Consider the following 22,434-nt stretch of genomic DNA (forward strand, 5'->3'; position numbering starts at 1 on the left):
CAATCAGTACCCCGTTCCTGCCTTCTCCCCATATCCCCTGACACTGCCTTGAGACCATGTCTGACCGCGGGTCTTGGGCCTTGGGACCATGTCTGACCCTGGGTCTTGGGTCTATGTCTGACCCCGGGCCTTGAGACCATGTCTGACCCTGGGCCTTGGGTCTATGATTGACCGCGGGGGTGTGTGATGGGACAGTGTGGAGGGAGCTTCACTCTGTGTGTAAAACCTGTGCATGTGATAAATCTCTGAGATTGCCTGATTTAACGAGCACCAGAATGCAACGACAGAGCTGCCGAGAGTTGCAATCTGCTAGTTTGTGAGGCCTTGAATAATTCATTGTCAGCATAGCTCAGTGCGAGGCAGCTCCTTCCCGCAGCCTGGCTGTGATCTGGGCTGGAACGCCAGGATGGTGGCAGCGTTGCACACTGGCAGTTATGTAAACCAGCGGCAGTCAGCTCCTTCCCCACACACCCACAGCATTCCCTGCGTATCGGAGGGACGGAGTCGGCTAGGGAGGCTCTCCCCATCATCGGATGTTGCCAAAGCTGATCGAATCTGTGCTTTGTAATCAGCAGAGAGGGAGAGCCCTGTCTCACCATCACCGACCCCGTCAAAGAACCGTCACACGCCCCGTCACACACCCCCGTCACCCACCCCCCCACACACCCCGGCACACAACCCCCCCACACACCCCCCCCACACCCGTCACATAGAAACATAGAAAATAGGTGCAGGAGTAGGCCATTCGCCCCTTCGAGCCTACACCGCCATTCAATATGATTATGGCTGATCATCCAACTCAGTATCCCGTACCTGCCTTCTCTCCATACCCCCTGATCCCTTTAGCCACAAGGGCCACATCTAACTCCCTCTTAAATATAGCCAATGAACTGTGTGGCCTCAACTACCTTCTGTGGCAGAGAGTTCCACAGATTCACCACTCTCTGTGTGAAAAATGTTTTTCTCATCTTGGTCTTAAAGGATTTCCCACTTATCCTTAAGCTGCGACCCCTTGTCCTGGACTTCCCCAACATCGGGAACAATCTTCCTGTCACACACCCCCGTCACACACCCCGTCACACCCCAAGGGCCTGTCCCACTTCCACGAGGTAATTCACAAATCCCCTTGATTCAAACTGGCAGAATGTTGGTAACGAGTCTGTAGGAGTTGGTAGATATATCGTAGCGGCTCGTTATGCTAGCTGTAGGTACTCGTGGCATCAGGTAAGTCGGGACGTTTTATCCAGCTCGTTAAAAAATGTCCAAGAGTAAAAAAATGGTCGGGATTAAAGAATGAAGTTGTGAAAGTGGGACGGCCCAGGCCCACTACACAATGCACCAATGTTAGGGTTTACCACCCCCTCAATGACACTTGAGGAGCTCCTCTCTGCCCTGGTTTATCCATGTTCCTTTAAAATCCTCACTCAAAACAGCCCATTAATTGTCTAAATTCCAGGGAAGGAAGTGCTGACTTGCGTACTTTCTCTGAATGAGGCTTGAAGATAATTCACAGTAACTGGGGCTGGGTAATGAGCAAAGCAGATCCACAAGCCAGCCGCACACTCCACTGAAGATGCAATTGCTTATTGACTTTCCTGCCTGGATAAACGGATTGTTTGCACTCTGCTTGACACCATCTCTCTCCCACAAAGCAGGAGGTACGGACGGATGACAAATCATCGACAAGTAACACTCATTACAGCAGGTTTTTATCCCTTCTGTCTCCCCACACTTGTTGTCAAACATATCAAATGCACACAGCCTGTCCTGATCCTTCCCGCCCCTCCCACAGCGTGGCGTTCCCTCGCTTTCCCTCCCACAGCGCAGAGCTCCCTCCTCACCGCCCCTCCCACAGCACAGTGCAACATCTCAACACCTCCTCCTCCAGGGACAATAAGGATGGGTATTAAATGCAGTCCGTGCCTGCACTGACGCCCACATCTCTTGAATGAATAAAGAGAAATCTCATTTGATTACTCAGGGTTTTTGGATGCTCTCTGGAGAACAGCAGTGAGCAAGGGGGGGGAGAAATCCGCAAACCAGGGGAGGCAGGCACACACACGAGCTGCTGAGGAGAGTTGATGAGCCGGCAGAGGGCGTGCTTCCCAAAAGCAGCTCTGGGAAATGCAGAGGGAATGCCGAGCAATATTCACAAACTCTAGGGACGGGATTCCTCAGCTGATGATTGCCTCATGTTTACACTTCACACACTTGCAGTCCCTCACACTGTACTCGTATGTAACCCCCCCCCCCCCCCCCCCCCCCTTCAGCCCCTACCCTCGCTGCCTCTGTAACCCACCCCTGCTCCTACACCCCTCCTTATCTCTGTAACCCCCTCCCCACTCCTACATCCCACCCAATCTCAGCCAAACCACTGTACCTCTCCCCATCTCTGTACCCCTCCGCCTCTGACCCCTACACCCTCCCCCATCACTGTAACCCCCTCGAGCACCTACACCCCTCCCTGCCCCTGTGACCCCCTCTGGTCCCTACACCCCTCCCTGTCTGTTAACCTCTGTGATACATCTTCAGCAGCCACGTAAATACTGTAGCAGTTACGGCTCCGTGTCAGACAGGGGACATTTGGTCTCCATTTATTGATTTCTTGGATTCATGTGGTGCAACAGTATCGTAAAAAGTTTAAGTTTCAGGTATGGGTGAAAGATGATCAAGAATATAAAAAAGCATCTCCTTGTGGCGATTGGATAATCTCCCTCCTGCTTCACTTTCTTACTTATCTATTTTCTTTACTATTTCCTTTTATCACTTTTCTTTTTCACACACACTAGACTTTCCTCGATTCTTTACTATCTATTTCTTTCTCATCTCTCTCTTAAAAAATGGAAGTTGTACAGAGAATGTATTATGTTAACATAATTTTGGGAACCTGTAAAAAGGTACCACTGTATTGTACTTACTTCTAATAAATAAATAAATAAATGGAAAAGACAGGGGACAGCCTGCGGGTGAGGAGTTCTGAGATTCTGATTCTGCAACGGCAAAGAGCAGAAAATGCATTGTGCACCTTCGCTTGCTCCGCGACCGGGCCTCCGCCACCGGGCCTCCGCCACCGGGCCTCCGCGACCGGGCCTCGGACCGGGCCTCCGCCACCTCCACGGGGCCTCCGCCACCGGGCCTCCGGGCCTCCGCCACCGGGCCTCGCCACGGGGCCTCCGCCACCGGGCCTCCGGCGACCGGGCAGTCAATCCGCCACGGGAATCCTGCACTCCGACAACAATTTCCGCCAGGATTTGCGAAAAACCGGGTGCCAAACTGGCGACCGTATCCTGTGTGAGTGTTCTGCTGCTGTACACTTGTACTGTATCTGTGATGCTTATCTAAGATCTATCCAAGTGCTTATATACTGTAGACAAAAACATAGCAACATGAACAGTTAGGGGGCTGGCTGTCCGGTAATGAGTGGCTCACCTCATGGTCTACAAGACATGGGGCGGCCACTGTGGTGCAGCGGTAGAGTTGCTGCTTTACAGCGCTAGAGACCCTGGTTCAATCCCGACTACAGGTGCTGTCTGTACGGAGTTTGTACGTTCTCCCTGTGACCGGGTTTGTTTCCTCATTGATTTCCTCCCACAATCCAAGGATGTACAGGTTTGTATGTTAATTGGCTTGGTGCATGTGTTAATTGTTCCTGGTGTGTAGGATAGTGTTAATGTGCGGGGATCGCTGGTCAGTGCGGACTCGGTGTACCCTTCCACCTATATATTCCTTCCTCTGTGGCTTTACAATTCGCAGCTTTGCCCAACCATTGACCCATCAAAAACCCTCTTCATTTCCATTCGGTTCCGTTTAGTTTATTGTCCCGTGTACCAAGGTACAGTGAAAAGCTTTTGCTGCATGCTAGCCAGTCAGCGGAAAGACAATACATGATTACAATCGAGCCCTTCACAATGTACAGATACATGATAAGGGAGTAACGTTTAGTGCAAGGTAAAGCCAGCAAAGTCCGATCAAGGATAGTCCGTGGGTCATCAAGGAGGTAGGTAGTAGTTGGTGAGAGAGCGCAGAGGATTATTGGGACACAGCTACCAGCCTTGGAGGGCATCTACCACACACGGTGCCTCAGGAAGGCCGTCAGCATCCATAAAGACTCCTCACACCCTTGTAACGGACTGTTCGAACTACTTCCCTCCGGCAGACGTTACAAGGCCTTCTACGCCCGAACCTCCAGACTCAGAAACAGCTTAATTCCCAGGGCTATAGCGGCTCTGAACCGGCCCTGCTGAGTGGCCCCCCCTACCGCCCCTGGACTGTCTCCCTCGGATGGTCACGTCGCACAGTTTATTTGACATCGGTTGGAAGCTGGATACCAAATCTCGTTGCACTGGTGTGCAATGACAATAAAATATATTATTATTATTATTATTGTTCAGTTGCCTGATAACAGCTGGGAAGAAACTGTCCCTGAATCTGGTGGTGTGCATTTTCACACTTCTGTACATTTTGCCTGATGAGAGAGGGGAGATGGGAGAATGATTCACCCATCACTTGATAAGCTTTCCCCTGCCTCCACCTCTCTTCCAGCTTTCTCCACCATCCATACCACAATCAGTCTGAAGAAGGGTCCCGACCCGAAACGTCACCTATCCATGTTTTTCAGGGATGCTGCCTGACCCACTGAGTTACTCCGGCACTTATACACGCAGTACTGCACAGGGTCAGGCCATTTGGCCCAACTTGTCCGTGCCGAACAGTCCTGTAGTAATACTCGCATGGAGTACATGTCCCTCCATAGCCACGTGATTATCTAAACGGCGAGACAGGCAACTGCAGAAGCTGCTTTACAACAAAAGACACAAGGTTGTCGAGTATTTGTCCTGCCCCCAACTCTCTTCAATCTTCCACCTCTCCCCCCCCTCCTCCCTCCGCCACCACCACAATCAGTCTGAAGAAGGATCCCGAGCCAAAACATTGCACCTTCTCCAGAAATGCTGCCTGACTCGCTCAGTTACTCCAGCACTTTGTGTCTTATTTGCCAGAATGTTTCCTTCTGTTGTGTGGAGTCTGGCGGACGGGGAAAGGAAGGTGGGAGCTCTGCCCAGTCGGGAGAGGGGACACCTGACTGCATGTGGTGGGAGTTTGATGCTCACAATGGATCAGATGGGAGTGGCAACGCCTGTCCAAACTGCCCCCGGTGGGAGGGTACTCAAAGACAATCGCAACCTTAACGGCCCCTCGCCGCCAAACCCCAACATCACACACACACGGCTGGCTCCACCACACCTCCAGCCCATTTCCAACCCTCTATCCCTGTGCAGAGATGATTTACGAGGATGTTGCTAGGACTTGCTTCTTTGACTTTCATTGGCGCTACTTTGGTCCTCGTGTTGCAGTAAAACAGCAATAAAAGTTTCCAAAGGCTGGAGGAAAGACTAGGTGCGGAGAGCTCTCTTACACCTGCATTAAGGAGGCAATTATTGCGCACCTGAACAATTCCTGTGAAGCCATGTGTCCCAGACATTATGGTGCACTGAAATGGGGAGGGGGACTATGTATAAACACTGTTGTCATTTCTACACGGTGAAACCAAAATGTACAAAAATGGCCTTTATTAAAATTGTGGGTTTCTTTCTATTACAAACGGCAAGTTGTGGAGTACAGAGGCAAATAAATAAAGAAATGATGGGTCTTTGCCCCAAACATTATGGAGGGCACTGTATGTACAATATTTAGAGCAATTGAATGCAACAATGTTTTGTGGTAGGGGAGAATGAAGGAGTGGGTGGGTGAGAGGTATAGAGGGGTGCGTGAAGCTCTATGTACACTTCCAGACTAACAGAATCAAGTCTCCTTGCCCCGAGTGAAAGTCTTCAAAAGAGCTCCCATCACACTTGGAGAATGAAATCACAACATTGCAAGATTTATGAGAGCCAGTGTCCATTCCCGAGCGGCCCTCAGGATCTGGCCGTCCAACCATTCAAAATTGAGCCCCCCCCCCGCAGAACACAATCCAGACCGGACACCCACGTCATTGCAAACCGAACAAAAACTAGAAAGTTGCACAAAATCTTTCACTGACCTGATGGGTTTTGATGTTTGGATTTCAGTCCTGTGTAAAGATAAAATCAACAATTAATATCTCAAAGCATTCGATAGAATTCCTGTCCCAATCCCTCCCGACCCCCAGTTCAACAAAGAGATGGAGACACAATCAACTGCAGATGCAGGTTTACAGAAAAAGGCACAGAGTGCTGGAGTAACTCAGCGGGTCAGGCAGCGTATGTAGAGAACATGGATAGGTGACGTTTCACAGAGTGCCGGAGTAACTCAGCGGGTCAGGCAGCATATGTGGAGAACATGGATAGGTGACGTTTCACAGAGTGCTGGAGTAACTCAGCGGGTCAGGCAGCATCTGTGGGGAACATGGATAGGTGACGTTTCACAGAGTGCTGGAGTAACTCAGCGGGTCAGGCAGCATCTGTGGAGAACGTGGATAGGTGACGTTTCACAGAGTGCTGGAGTAACTCAGCGGGTCAGGCAGCATCTGTGGGGAACATGGATAGGTGACGTTTCACAGAGTGCTGGAGTAACTCAGCGGTCAGGCAGCATCCCTGGAGAACATGGATAGGTGACCGCTTCACAGAGTGCTGAGAGTAACTTGGTAGAGCATTCTGGAATTCCTCCTGGTAATCATGTGCAGCATCTGCAGAGAACATGGATCAGGATAGACACAGAGTGCTGGAGTAACTCAGCGGTCAGGCAGCATCTGTGGAGGACAAGGATAGGTGACGTTTCACAGGAGTGCTGGAGTAACTCAGCGGGTCAGGCAGCATCTGTGGGAACCATGGTCAGGACTCTTCTTCAAACAGGAGAAGTTTAGTTTAGAGGTACAGGCCTACCGAGTCCACGCCGACCATCGATCACCTGCACACTAGTTCTATGTTATCGCAGTTTTACATCCCCTCCGTTACACACTTGGGGGCAATTTACAGAAGCCATTTAATCTACAAACCTGCACGACTTTGGGATGTGAGAGGACACCAGAGTACCCAGAGGAAACCCACATAGTCACGGGGAGAATGTCCAAACTCTGCACAGTACAGCATTCATAGTCAGGATGGAACCCAGGTTTGTGAGGCATTGCTCTACCGTAGTGGCACCAAAGGATGCCTTTAATCAGACTGGAGTAGGGGCCCGACCCAAAAGTGTTTCATATAATTTTATCAGGCCTCCCCTCAACCTCCCACATTCCAGACAAAACAATGTGTCCAACCTCTCCCCGTGGCTAATACCCCCTAGACCACAGAGATGTACAGACAGGGTGCCTAGAAGAGGAAATTACAGCGCGCTAGAACATGAGGCCATTCGACTCCATGGTCTTGCTCTTTGTACCAGTTCACCCCTTCTATTAGTTCTTGTAATATTAGCATTGAGCACAGATCAGTATAGTACAGGAACAGGTCCTTCGGCCTACAATGTCTGTACCGAACATGATCTCCTCTGCCAGCATAAAATCCTTGTCCCTCCATTGCCTGCCTAGCCATGTGCTTATCTAAACACCACTATCATGTCAGTCTCCACCACTAACCCTGGCAGTGATTTCCAAGTACCCACTAATGTGTTTAAAAACATATTTCCCCTATGCCCTCTAGTTCACGATTCCCCTACTCTGGATAAAGGACGAAGCATTCACCCTCATGATCTTATACACCTCTATAAAATCACCCTTGAGCCTTCTGCATTCCTAGCCTGCCCAACACCCTATGGCTCAGACCTTCAATACCTGGCAACATTCTCCAGTTCCCCCCTCTCTCTCCCACATCCCAACCTCCTATCCTTCCTCACCTTCTCCCATTCACAACCCTCCTCGCATTCTCTGCCCCATTTCTCTCCATTTTTTGCATTTGTCAATAGGCAATAGGTGCAGGAGTAGAGGCCATTCGGCCCTTTGAGCCAGCACTGCCATTCAATGTGATCATGGCCGATCATCCCCAATCAGTACCCCGTTCCTGCATTCTCCCCATATCCCCTGACTCCGCTATCTCTAAGAGCCCTATCTAGCTCCCTCTTGAAAGTATCCAGAGAACCTGCCTCCAGCGCCCTCTGGACTCCCCCAACATCGGGAACATGTTTCCTGCCGCTAGCGTGTCCAAACCCTTAACAATCTTCAATAAGATTGCCTCTCATCCTTCTAAATTCCAGAGTATACAAGCCCAGGCGCTCCATTCTCTCAGCATCTGACAGTCCCGCCATCCCGGGAATTAACCTGGTGAACCTACGCTGGGCTCCCTCAATAGCAAGAATGTCCTTCCTCAAATTAGGAGACCAAAACTGCACACAATACTCCAGGTGTGGTCTCTCCAGGGCCCTGTACAACTGCAGAAGGATCTCTTTGCTCCTATACTCAACTCCTCTTGTTATGAAGGCCAGCATGCCATCAGCTTTCTTCACTGCCTGCTGTACCTGCATGCTTACTTTCATTGACTGATGAGCAAGGACCCCCAGATCCTGTGGTACTTCCCCTTTTCCCAACTTGATGCCATTTAGATAATAATCTGCCTTCCTGTTTTTGCTACCAAAGTGGATAACCTCACATTTATTCACATTAAACATGTCCATCCATCCTTCCCTGCCAACCCCTCTCTCCCTCAGATCCTTGCCTCATTCACCACCCCCTTTTCCACTCTCCCTTCCCCCCCCCATGTCCCCTTCACATCTGTCGCTCTCATTCACCTCCCCCTTGCCATCTCTCTCCCTCCCTCTCACATTTCTCTATATCTATCTTTGCTGTTTCCATGGTTCTCGGTTGCCATGGGCCTCTCTCTCTCCCCTTTTCCACCTGCATCCTTCTCTCTCTCGCTCTCTCTCTGTCTGCAATCACAACTCTGTGTATTTATATTTTAGTGCTCTACCACACATCCTCCTTGTTTGCTATGACAACATCTCTCTCGCCTTGTTCTCCAGTTCCACTCTTCCCCATCACAGCATCTCTCCAGAATTTCTCTCCCATCTTCCTTCCTTGTTTTCTCTACCTCCTCTCTCCCCCTTTCCCCCAATCTCTCTTTCCCTCCCCTCGATTCTCATTCTGTCTTCCTCTCTCCCCCCCCCCCCCCTTTCGATCCCCCAGTACCGGGTAACTCAACCTTTCTTTACATCCCCGTCTGTCTCTCTGTCTTGTTCACTCATTATTGTTTCCCATTATTTAACATCCTCCCTCTGCCCCCCACTATTCCCATCCTCCCTCTTCGCCCCATTTCAGTCCCTGTCACATTATTTTCTGTCCTCCCTCCGTGTTCTCCAATCTTTGGTGACCTCTCTCTCTCTCTCTCTCTACGCACTCTTTTTGTTCTCTCTCCCTTCCTTCTCTCTCTCTCCCATTCCCCAACCCCTCATGTCTGTTCTCTACCTGCATGATTTTTTCTTCTTTCTTACCTTCTCCCTCTCCCCCTAACTCCCGTATTTCTTTCCCCCTTTCCTGGTTTCTTTTCCCCATCCCTGTCCCTTCTCTCATCCATCCTTCTCTCTCCCGTCTCTCTTTTCCTTTTTTCTGCTCTCTTTCTCCCCTTCCCTCCTTTCTCTCTTTCCCCTGCTCACTTTCTCTCTCCCCCATCCACCACTTTGAGTTTCTGGTCTCCAGTCCTGAACTACTATCTACCTCATTAGAGACCCTCGGACTATCTTTGATCGGACTTTACTGGCTTTATCTTGCACTAAACATCATTCATGTTATTCCCTTTATCATGTGTCCGTACACGCAATGGCTAGATTATAATCACGTATGGACTTTCCGCTGACTGGTTAGCACGCAACCAAAGCTTCTCACTGCACCTCGGGACACGTGACAATAAACTAAACTCAATTTCTAAATTAAACACCCCGATTGATGAGGGCCAATGTACCAAAAGACATCTTGACCCACCTATCTATGTGACGAAGGGTTTGAAGAAGGGTTTCGGCCCGAAACGTTGCCCATTTCCTTCGCTCCATTGATGCTGCCTCACCCGCTGAGTGAGTTTCTCCAGGACTTTTGTCTACCTATATCACGCTACTTTCAGGAAACCATGTTCCTGCACTCCTAGGTAGACAAAAATGCTGGAGAAACTCAGCGAGTGAGGCAGCATCTATGGAGCGAAGGAAATAGGCAACGTTTCGGGCTGCACTCCTAGATCCCTCTGCTCCACAACAATCCCCAAACTAAACTCTTCTAAACTCTAAGGTACACAAAAAAGCTGGAGAAACTCAGCAGGTGCAGCAGCATCTATGGAGCGAAGGAAATAGGCAACGTTTCGGGCCAAAACCCTTCTTCATTATCTCTTCTAAACTCTATGTGTGTACATGCGAGTATGTGTATATATGCACAGTGAACTTTATTCCCCTCTCGTTTATCATATTGTTTACGGTGCACTATGTTTGCATATGTCTGAAGAAGGGTTTCGGCCCGAAACGTCGCCCATTTCCTTCGCTCCATAGATGCTGCTGCACCCGCTGAGTTTCTCCAGCAATTTTGTGTACCGTCACATATTCTGTTGTGCTGCAGCAAGTAAGAATTTCATTGTTCTATCTGGGACACAACAATAAAACACTCTCGACTCTTCCCTGCTTTTTCCCTCCCTCCCTAACTCTCGTCTCACCCCTCAGCTATTGCTTCTCCTCTCTCTCTCTTGCTCTTTCTCTCTTTCCACTCTCTCCCCAGGCAGAGATAGCAAAGCCACCCCCTGGCGAGGTGCCCAGGCCACAGCCTTGGTGCCAGCTGTACAGGGTGACCCCGGCAAGAATACAGAGCTGGGAAGCAGTGGGTAGTGAACATTAATTATCTCATCACTGTGCAACACTTCCTGTTGAAGGTTCTGCTTTACAAAGCCTCCATCCCACCACCGCAGAATAACAGCAATTCTTAATGGCTGCTAATGTATTAAATTGAGAGTCAAGATCAACCCTTGACTCACCATAGCTAAATTCTGAAGCTCTATTACGTATTTATTCTCATTGTACGCAACGGATGCGAATCAGAGAGGGTCCTTCTCTTCATACCATAAGACATTGCAAAACTCCACCTGGCCAGTGGGCAGTAACAAGAATGCTGCAAGATTTTCACACAGAGAGTGGTGAATCTGTGGAATTCTCTGCCGCAGAAGGTAGTTGGGGCCACACAGTTCATTGGCTATATTTAAGAGGGAGTTAGATGTGGCCCTTGTGGCTAAAGGGATCAGGGGGTATGGAGAGAAGGCAGGTACAGGATACTGAGTTGGATGATCAGCCATGATCAAATTGAATGGCGAATGGTGCAGGCTTGAAGGGCCGAATGGCCTCTACTCCTGCACCTATTTTCTATGTTTCTAAGATGCCACCAGCAAGAATACTCAGTCTAGGCAGGAGGGTCAATGTTGGTCTCAGTACAGTACAGCAGGAAGCCCAAACCTCCACTACTTGTCCTCCAACTAGGGCTATATTCCCCCCTCTAGCCCCCACACCCCTCCCTGTCTCTGGTGCTGCCCTGAACCGGCCCTGCTGAGTGCCCCCCACCCCCATCAACTCCCTCCCTCCCTCGGATGGTTACGTCGCACATCGACCCGGCACAGACACATTTGCACTTTAGACTGCTTTGACTGTTTTACTGTTCTTTTTATAATTTTGTCTGAAGTCTGAAGAAGGGTCTCGACCCAAAACGTCACCTACTCCTTCTCTCCAGAGATGCTGCCTGTGCCGTTGAGTTACTCCAGTATTTTGTGTTTATCCTCTGCATGTTCTACCCCACCCCTGCAGGTCTTACATCTTTCAATAACATGCCCCTTCCCTCATCCAAAGTGGAGAGACAAAGCCAGCCTGCCAAACCTGTGCTGCAAACTTCACGATTTAGCAAAACATCTCTGAAGATCTTCTAATGCATAGGGAGAGACGGAGGAAAGGCCAAATGATCCAGCCGCATGTTAAATTCCCTCTGCATTAAGCAATCCTGTTCTGTTAGTTCTGGCGAAGAGACTTCGGCCACAAACCACGACTGCTCCTCTGGCCACAGCTGCTGCCTTGCCTGGCCTGCTGAGTATTTCCAGCTTCTTCTTGCTATTTATTTTTTTTGTTCCTGTTAGCTCGTTCTACCCGCTGTGAAAAGCTGAGGGCACAGCGAGCGATGAGCCCTCTGGCACTGAGCCCAAGAACGTGACTGCATTGGAGATGTTGCCTAGGTTAGAGCGTTTGATGAGCATATTATGAGCATAGACCACATACATTGGGAACATTTTCCTTGGAGTGGAGGAGGTGGACGTGTGTCTCGATAGATATGTACAAATTATGAGCATTAGGGTAAATAGTAAGAAACGCAAGAGGCTGCAGATGCTGGATTGGAGTTAAATTCAGTGCAGGAGGAACTCAGCGGTTGAGGCAGCATCTGTGGTAGATACAATAGCAGCTTTTACAGGACCTTTAGATAGGCAAATAGATATCTATGGAATGGAGGGATATGGATTATGTACAGGCAGATAGAGTTGGTCCTTGCATCATGCACAAGACATTGTGGGTCAAAGAGTCTGTTGTGTTCAAAAGTTCTTGGAGCAGAATTAGGCCATTCGGCCCATCACGTCTACTCTGCCTTTCAATCATGGCTGATCCATCTCTCCCTCTCAACCCCATCCTCCTAACTTCTTCCCATACCCCCTGACACCCGCCCTGTCCCACGGTGCGAGTTCATTCCAAGAGCTCTCCCGCGTTTAAAAAAAAAATCAAACTCGTTGCGGGTACGTCGGAGCTCGGGGACGTCTCTTAGCGCTAACGGCAGGTACTCGGGAAGACTCGCTAAAGGCAGGTAAGCACAGAAAGACTCATGAAGATTTTTCAACATGATGAAAAATGTCCACGGGAGCCCCGAGTACCGACGAGTGGCCATTACCGTAAATCTCCGAGTTCGAATCAGGGCAAACTCGGGAGAACTCTTGGAATGAACTCGTACCGTGGGACAGGGGTTTGAGGTAGAAGGTACAGGAGCCTGAAGACTGCAACATCCAGGTTCAGAAATAGCTACTTCCCCACAGCCATCAGGCTATTAAACTCAACTGAAACAAATCTCTGAACATTAACAGCCCATTATCTGTTTATTTGCACTTTATCTGCTTATTTATTGATGTGTGTATATATTTATATCATGGTATATGGACACACTGATCTGTTCTGTATTCATGCCTTCTACATTCTGTTGTGCTGAAGCAAAGCAAGAATTTCATTGTCCTATCTGGGACACATGACAATAAACTCTCTTGACTTGACTAATCAAGAATCTATCGATCTCTGCTTTAGATATATCCATTGACTTGGCCTCCACAGCCGTCTGTGGCAATGAATGTGTACTGTTGTATGTACGGACTAGGACTACATTGGCACTCTGCGCACTCTCTATCAGCCACCAACCCATCAACTCCGGCACACAGTGACGGCACTGTGGTTACTCGTCCAGCCTACTCCAATAGTACTTCCCAAACCCTCCACCGCACCCACCATGTGCAAGGGCATAGGCCACCGGAGAACACCACTGCCTGTAGGTTCCCATCCAAGCCCCACACCATCCTGACTTGGAGTAAGCATCACTGCTGCCATACTGGATCCAAGTCTGAGAACTCCCATCCCCACAGGGGTTCAGTGGAAGGTCAATAAATGCTGGCTTTGTCACAATAGACAACATCCCAAGAGAGATTAAAAATCTCTTCTGTTGCATCCTCCCCGTCTCAGTAACATGCCTGTCCCTGACACCCCACCTCATCTCTGAGAACCCCCCCCCCCTCTCCAGCCCCTACACCCCTGTCCATCTCTGTAACCCCCTCTGTGCCCCTACACCCCCCCCCCCCCCCCCCCCCCCCAACTCTGTGACCTCCCTCTGGTCCCTACACCCCTCCCCGTATCTGTGACCGTCTCCAGTCCCTACACCCCTGTCCATCTCTGTAACCCCCTCTGTGCCCCTACAACACCCCCCCCCCCTTCCCCCCCAACTCTGTGACCTCCCTCTGGTCCCTACACCCCTCCCCGTATCTGTGACCCTCTCCGGCCCCTACGCCCCCTCCCCTTCACGGCAACTCCCTCTGTGCCCCTACACCCCCCCCGTCCCCCCCCCAAGGCAGGGATGGGGTACCCAGAGTCTCCCCCGAGGCGCAGAGCCTCCACGATCCCTCTCCTGTAACGTGAATCTCCTTCACCTCACCCTCCCTGTGTCACCTTGAGCGACTGTGGGAAGTTCCTGTCTGCGGAGGCGCGTTGAAGCCTCTGCTCTGGCGGGCGGGCAGGCGGGCGGTCAGTGTACCTTGTGCTCCTGCTATCTCCGTGGGGGGGGTGTGGTACTTGGCCGCTGGTCCCGCAGGGGGCAGGCATGCTACTGTGGCTAATTAGTGTTCAAGGCAGCAGGACTTGGCAGTGTTGCTGCCCTTTATAGAACAGCCTCACAAACCCGCCCCCTTCCAGCTGGCCCGGTTACAGCTGAATCTTTCTCTCACTAACCTCCTCCCCTCTAGCTGAATCACTGAGGGGCGGTGAAGAGGGAGCGCCGTGCCGCAGGAGTGTCGGTGAAGGGGGATCACTGTGCCACGGGAGTGGCGGTGTGGAGGGCTCGCTGTGCCGCAGGAGTGTCGGTGAAGGGGGATCGCTGTGCCGTGGGAGTGGCGGTGTGGAGGGATCGCCACGCGAGTGTCGATGAAGGCGGAGCGCCGTGCCACGGGAGGGGCGGTGTGGAGGGATCGCCGTGCCGTGGGAGTGGCGGTGTGGAGGGATCACCAAGCCGCAGGAGTGTCGGTGAAGGGGGATCGCTGTGCCGCAGGAATGTCGGTGAAGGGGGAGCGCCGTGCCGCAGGAGGGGCGGTGTGGAGGGATCGCCGTGCCACGCGAGTGTCGGTGAAGGGGGAGTGCCGTGCCGCGCGAGTGGCAGTGAAGGGGGAGCGCCGTGCCACGGGAGCGGTGATGAGGAGGAAAAACCGCACTGGATTTTTTATGTATCAAAACAAATTTATTTGATTACGAACATGACAAAAAATAAATAAATGTTTTAATAAAAATGCGATGACATACCCACCACCATATTGTAAAATGACCAAATGATTCAGACACTGAATTCCAATCAACTATGTTACAAATATACTAAATAACTACTATACAACTATGTCCCGATCGCTGGCGGACATAATCCCGGTAAAGGGGCAAGCATCCGGCTCGGGCAAAGCCCTCTTCCGCCTTGTGCCGTGACTCACGGATGGCCAGCTTGGCCAGGACTAGGAGCAAACCCAGCCAGGACATCTCCAGCCCTGCCCACTCCCTAGATCCCGTCACCGGTCCTTCGGCTGCTGATTGGAAAACCGCACCGTGGGTGGGGCAGGGAGGAGGGAGCAGGAGACCTTTATTGAACAGCCCTGGAGGGAGGGAGCTAGCTCCTTGCTGCAGGAGGAGAGGCGAGGTGGGATTGAGGAGGAGACTAGCCCAGCCGATGGGGCAGTGAGCATGAACCCCTCATGAGGTTGTGAGCAGGGAGAGCCACTTAGTGGGAGGGGTGGTGCCCCACACCATCGCATTATGAATAGGCAGTCTCGAGGGACACAGCCCCGCTAAGGGTGTGTCAACGGCAGAGAAGAAGTTCTAAACTAAACTAATGGCTCGACCAGAACAGCATGCAAGACTCCAAAACTCTCAATTAGTGCATGTGATAGGAGCAGAATTAGGCCATTCGGCCCATCAAGTCCACTCCGCCATTCAATCATGGCTCTCCCTCTCAACACCATTCTCCTGCCTTCTCCCCATAACCCCTGACACCGGTACAAATCAAGAAACTATCTATCTCAGCCGTAAAAATATCCAGACTTGGCCTCCACAGCTGGCAAAGAATCCCACATATTCACCACCCTGTGACTAAAGAAATCCCTCCTCATCTTCCTAAAGGAACGTCCTTTAATTAACCTCTGGTCCCTCTTTCTGCCGGCTTGCATTTCGGGAGGTGGCAAGGTGTGAGGCCTGTACCACAGGTAGAGGCAGCCACAGTTCCAGCTGGCACAGGGCCTGCCTGGCTGACTGACTAACATAGGGAGAGGCTGGGACAGATGGACAAGGTGAGTGAGCAATGGGCAGGGATGAATGGATGGATGGAGGGGGAAAGACTGGATAGAGACTGAGGGAAGCAAGGTGGTCACAGAATAGAGGGGAAAGATACCGACTCCCACGCACAGATTGGCCGAGATGCCGCACAGATGCGTGCGTACACAGATAGATTCACTGATATGCACAAATGCTGACACATTCACACATGCTCACTCACATACTTGCTGACATTCATACAAGTTTGCTGACACTCACAGGCTCACTGATATGCTCATAGGTGCCGACACGAGGCCTGGCTGACATGATGACTCCACAACACGACTGCTGCACGCACACACGCACACGCACACACACACACACACTAGAGACACACAGGCTCAATGACATTGAGTTCTACATTGGCTTCTCATTCCGTGCCCTGCGTTCTGCATTGGTTTCCCATTCCTAGGCTCAATGACACAATGACACACACACACACACACCGTGGCTGACACCACGGGTGTGGAGATTTGCACACACACACTTGTGCACACGTACTGCATGCTGTGCGCACAAATACACACACTCACAGACTGACATACTCGCACACAGCCTTGCTCTCACACACACACACTGCATAAACAGCAAGATGATGGCATGTGACGAGGGTTTTTATAGAGCGTGTGGGAACAGCAGTGGCTGCGGGGGGGTGGGGGGGGGGTGGGGGGAGAGGGTCTATTTTGGAAGAAGACTGCTGCTGCAGGCCACAGAGCCACAGGAAAGCCTTCACACCTGGAGACACAGAGTTGTCAAGAGATCTCTGTAAACCTGCTTCATATTTTTAGTTGCTGCATGTATTTGGCGAGTGTGTTTGCGGACGGTCTGTTCTGGTAGAACAGGAGGAAGAGGAGAGATTGCACCACCAGCCTCTCACCACCGTTCCCGACTCTGTAAACTCAGCCTGTCCCAAACTTCTGCTCACCCTTCACTCCTGCAGAGTGACCCCCAGTCACTCCCAGTACAGCATCAGCATCAAATACTCAACTGTCTTCAAACCCATCTCACTCACCCCATCCGGCCCCCACACCCAACCCTATTCCTGTCACTCGGTGGGACAGGCAGGCAATGAAATGGGATGCTGCCCCCCCATCCCACTGAGTTACTCCAGCATTTTGTGTCCACCTTCCATTTAAACCGGCATCTGCAGTTCTTTCCTATATAGAGATATAGTGGCCAGTCTCTCTCATCCCTACATGCCACCTTATCGATGTAACCCCCTCTAATCCCCTGTACCCCTTCCTATCTCTAACCCCTACACCCCTCCCTATCCCTGTAACCTCCTCTGGCCACTATATCCTTCCCTGCTCTCTCAAAATGCTGGAGTAACTCAGTGGCTGAGGCAGCACCTCTGGAGAGAAGGAATGGGCGACGTTTCGGGTCGAGACCCTAATTCCTTCTCTCCGGAGATGCTGCCTCACCGGCTGAGTTACTCCAGCATTTTGTGTCCACCTTCGATTTAAACCAGCATCTGCAGTTCTTTCTTACACATCTAACCCTGGGGGTATGTGATGGATCAGTGTAGACAGGGGTTTACTCTGTGTATGACACAGGGAGTGTGTGACGGGGTGGTGTAGAGGGAGCTTCACTCTGTAACTGACGGTTTTCAGGAATAGTGTGAAAACTATATCCAAGTCCAGTCCTATTAGAATCTAGAGTGCAGGAATTCTCTCTCCAGCTGGGTATTTTGGGAATACTGGTTGGGAATTCTGGGCATGAGGGTATGCAATAACATGTGTGCTCCACTGCAGTAGCTACTGCGCAGTGCCGTGCAGGTAATTTGTCAAAACGCATTCCTAATGATGCAGCGAAGTACCTCAGCCTATCATTGCAATTTTTACTTTAAAAAAGGTTAACACTGGGATTTGGACGAGAGCCCGAGGGATTATTTCACAGTTCTACTGCTAACATTAGTCTTGGCAACGTGTTCCCTGGGAGAGGGGAGGGGACTAAAGCGGAGAAGGCAAACCAGGGCTGGCAAGGAAACCTGCATTCATTGCACGATGAGCTGAATGAGGAGTCGAATAGTAAAGGGCCTGGATAGAGTGGATGTGGAGAGTACACAAAAATGCTGGAGAAACTCAGCAGGTGCAGCAGCATCAATGGAGCGAAGGAAATAGGCAACGTTTCGGGCTGAAACCCTTCTTCAGATTGGATGTGGAGAGGATGTTTCCACTAGTGGGAGAGTCTAGGACCAGAGGTCACAGCCTCAGAATTAAAAGATGTTTAGTCAGAGGGTGGTGAATCTGTGGAATTCATTGCCACAGAAGGCTGTGGAGGCCACGCCAATGGATATATTTAAGGCAGAGCTAGATACATTCTTGATTTGTACGGCTGCCAGGGGCTATGGGGAGAAGGCAGGAGAATGGGATTAGGAGGGAGACATAGATCAGCAATGACTGAATGGCGGAGTAGACTTGATGGGCTGAATGGCCTAATTCTGCTCCTATCACTTATGACATGACGCCAACACAGAGCAGCCAGCATTGTGATGAACGGCGGGACAGGCTTGAGGGGCTGAGTGGCCTACTCCTGCTGCTGCTGTTTGCTTGTGAGTTTGTACATCTTTGTGCACTGTAGGAGTTCACAATGCATCCCCTGGAATCTATACAGTGGTCACACTGCCCGCTGATATATCTGGATGCAGGGTGGACGTTCACGGTCTCTTTCATGCCATGGGGGGGGGGGGGGGGGGCATGGGCACAGCAGGCTTGGACAGAGGGGGCATGGACCGGAGAGCCATCAAGTTCAGGGGGGAGAAGAGGGAGAGGAGGAGACCAGACTTTGGGGGAGGGGGAACAGTGGGAAAGCGCCTAGGGTTGTGGAATGGGCAGGCAGAGGAGGCAGTTAGACTGGGAGACTGGCAACGCTTTTTGGTTTCATTAAAATTAAAAGACCCTCATTATCACACTCTCTCACTCACACAGGAAGGGTTTTGGCCCAAAACATTTCCTTCGCTCCATAGATGCTGCTGCACCCGCTGAGTTTCTCCAGCATTTTTGTCTACCTAGGCTTTAGAGGGCTTTGGGCCAAAGGAAGGCAAATGGGGCAAGCCCAGAATGATAGGATAAAGTGGGGCAAAGGGCCTGTTTCTGTGCTGTAGAGGTCTCTCACTGTCTCACACATACACACTAGAAACAGACTCACACACACACTACACAAACACACTACAAACAGACACACACACACACCCCAAACAGACTCCTATGCACGTAACGGACTGGGTAATGCAAGGCCTTGACAGAGCGGATGTTTCCCGTAGTGGGAGTCTAGAACCAGAGGGCACAGCCTCAGAATAAAAGGATGCACCTTTAGAAAGAAGACGAGAGGGAATTTCTTTAGTCAGAGGGTGGTGAATCTGTAGAATTCATCGCCACAGACGGCAGTGGAGGCCAAGTCATTGGGTACTTTTAAAGCGGAGATTGACAGATTCTTGATTGGTAAGGTTACGGGAAGAATGGGGATGAGTGGGAAAAAATAGATCAGCCGTGATCGAATGGGCAGAATGGCCTAATTCTGCTCCTATGTCCTAAGATGTTTCACAACCATTATCACACACACTTTCGTACACACACACTCACTCTGCAGGGCAGAGATTCAGTCAGTTAGTACATTTCCATCCCCTGTAATTGTACGACGGCGTTTGATTTGAGCCTCTGCTTTATGACACACAAACGTACTTGCTGATTCAGAATGTTACACAGCGCAGTGCCAGCTCTGAGCAGTGCTGTGGGTGCCAGCTGCTGTTCACGGTGCATTTTTTTGCAGAAAGCACTTGCAAGAGGCCAAGATCAGGAGCACGGCTGCGGTCTGAACCCCACAGGTTAATAAATGCTTGCTGCAGAGAAGGATAGTGATACGCATACACACACACACTGCAGCATTAATCCTTCACAACCCTCCACCCCCTCTCCCTTTCCTTCCTCTCACCTTCTCTCCTCCTCGTCTCTCTTCCACTCCCCCCCCCCCCCCCAGCATTTGAGGGAATGCACCGTGGTCCTTCTCCAGGGTCACCAAGAGGTTGCTATCGAGAGCACGTGAATCACTGCGTGAAGCTCAAATTTAACCCCTGCCCTCCCTCTGACCCCTCGCTCGCCCGGTGAGGAGGGTGGAGAGATTGAGAAAGGAGGTCAGGGAGAATTGAAGGGAGCCATGGAGCCTTATAAAATAAGGGATAGTGAGCCAACACAAGAGACACAAGATCTCTCAAACTCACACCTTCCCTGACAGGGGGAAAGAAGGTGGATGTTAACCCCTCCACCCCCAACAATAATTCCTCCTGCTGACCAACATTAACCTCTCCCGCACCGAATAGGAATCACTCAATGTTGGCCCCACCGGTCCGGCTCAATATTAACCCCTGCACACACAATATGAAACAGTATTTCCACTGGTTCATCCCGATATTAACTCTGCTGACACTTAGTATTCACCTCTGCTTGCACCCAACCCTAACCCTTGATTGCTCTAGGTATTAACCCTTTCCTCACACCAAGTTTAAAGCCTGCACACTCACAATATCAAAGCCATTCCGAAACAAATGAACCTGGGAACTCCCACGCATTTTTTCCGCCTAATATTATCACTCACACCCAATATTTAACACAGCTCAGATGGAACATTAACTCAGACACACGCCGCAAGGCTGGAAACTCCCTCGCCAGGCACAATCCCAGGCTGATGGCAATCCTGGTGCTCCCATGCAACGGGTCCAACACTAGGCTACCCACACCCCCCATTACTCTCCAGCAAGCTGTCATCCCCACACACTGCCCATAACCCACTCATTACCCCCCCCCCCCACCCTCCCCATACAATGCTGTTGTCGACACACCCCGGGAATTTTAACACAGCCCGCCTGGCACCGCATTAACCCGTCACATCCCACCCGGGTGTGGAAGCCACACTCCCGCATTGTTTTAACCCACCACCTCCCACACAAAGTGCAACCTTGCGATTCCCACACAGTTTCAATCACGGCTTCCACGTGACATTAATACCGTAATTCCCACACCAGTTAACGCCATCCCTCCCACATCATTTTAACTCCATGATCCCCACACATTTTGACCACCACCCCCTCCCACACAATTTTAACCCACCCATTCCCACACAATCTTAACTGGATTTTCACATTTTAATGCCATTAATATTGAATTTTAACCCCATCTCTCCCTCACTCTCGTAGAGCCTCAGTACCAAACAATTTAAACCCTGCGATTCCCACTCTATTTAATGTGCCCACGTGTTAACACTATTCATCCCATGCATTTGAACCCTGTTTCTCCCATCCCATCCAATCCCTGCTGACAATACTAGACTTGACTTCCAAATACCAGTTTAACCCATTCTCTCCCACAGTGGGAAGTCACCCTCACACCACAATGAGTGGCCAGCACTCACACAACTTTAACCCTTTCACAGCTTTATCCCACATATGCTGTCACTCCCACAGCATTTTAACCCTGACATTCCTCTCACAACATAATGCAGTTGCTCCCACATTTTTAATCCTCCAATCCTATTTAACCCTTTCATTCCCAACACAAACGTAACCCTGTGATTCTCTCATCATTTAACGCTTTCCTTCCCACACTGTTGTAACCCTGTAGCTCCCGCTCCTTCACTCCTGCACCATTTTAACCATGACATTCCCACACCTTAACCTGCACAGCACAACACTGGCATTCCCACCGCGTTTTAACCCTGCTGCTCCCACACTGCACGTCCACAATCACTCTAACTCAATTTAACCCCCCCCCACCTACCACCACCCACCGCATCTCTCCTGAACAACACAATCCTGTGGTTCCCATGCATTTTTAACCCATGCACTACCAAGAGACAATGTCTGGGTGAGCTGAGTAAAACAACAGCAAGAGTCGAGTCGACCACCCGTGCCCCCTGCTGCTAGTAACGCAGAAACGTTGCAGACAAGGGGGGGGCCTTATGATAGGCTCGGTGGGGGGCAGTGGGGTGGTCGGCTCTGATAAGAAATGCCATAAAGATTTGGTGAGAGAACCTCGGCCTTGGACCGTGTCGTGAACGGTGCCAGGTGATCTTGAATACTCAGGGTATGCGAGTGCGTTGGTGATATACGAGTCGAGGATACATGAGTGTATGTATACACCCTGTGACGTGCTCTGCTGTGTACACGGGGTTTACAAGTGCGTTGGGGGATATACCAGTCGAGTATACATGAGTGTATGTAGATACACCCTGTGGCGTGCTCTGCTGTGTACACGGGGTTTGCGAGTGCGTTGGGGGATATACCAGTCGAGTATACGTGAGTGTATGTAGATACACCCTGTGGCGTGCTCTGCTGTGTACACGGGGTTTGCGAGTGCGTTGGGGGATATACGAGTCGAGTATACATGAGTGTAT

General features: G+C 50.7%; 1 long non-coding RNA gene across 1 annotated transcript in view; it reads right to left on the reverse strand.

Moving 5' to 3' along the window:
• Positions 1–22,434, reverse strand: part of LOC129694644 (uncharacterized) — a 40,993-nt gene that overhangs the window by 11,460 nt on the left and 7,099 nt on the right. Inside the window, exon 2 of the long non-coding RNA XR_008723030.1 lies at positions 6,038–6,067. This is a non-coding gene — a long non-coding RNA (uncharacterized LOC129694644). The remainder of the gene's footprint in view (positions 1–6,037; positions 6,068–22,434) is intronic.

Source organism: Leucoraja erinacea, unplaced genomic scaffold, assembly GCF_028641065.1.
Source record: "Leucoraja erinacea ecotype New England unplaced genomic scaffold, Leri_hhj_1 Leri_743S, whole genome shotgun sequence".
Classification (NCBI taxonomy): Eukaryota; Metazoa; Chordata; class Chondrichthyes; order Rajiformes; family Rajidae; genus Leucoraja; species Leucoraja erinaceus.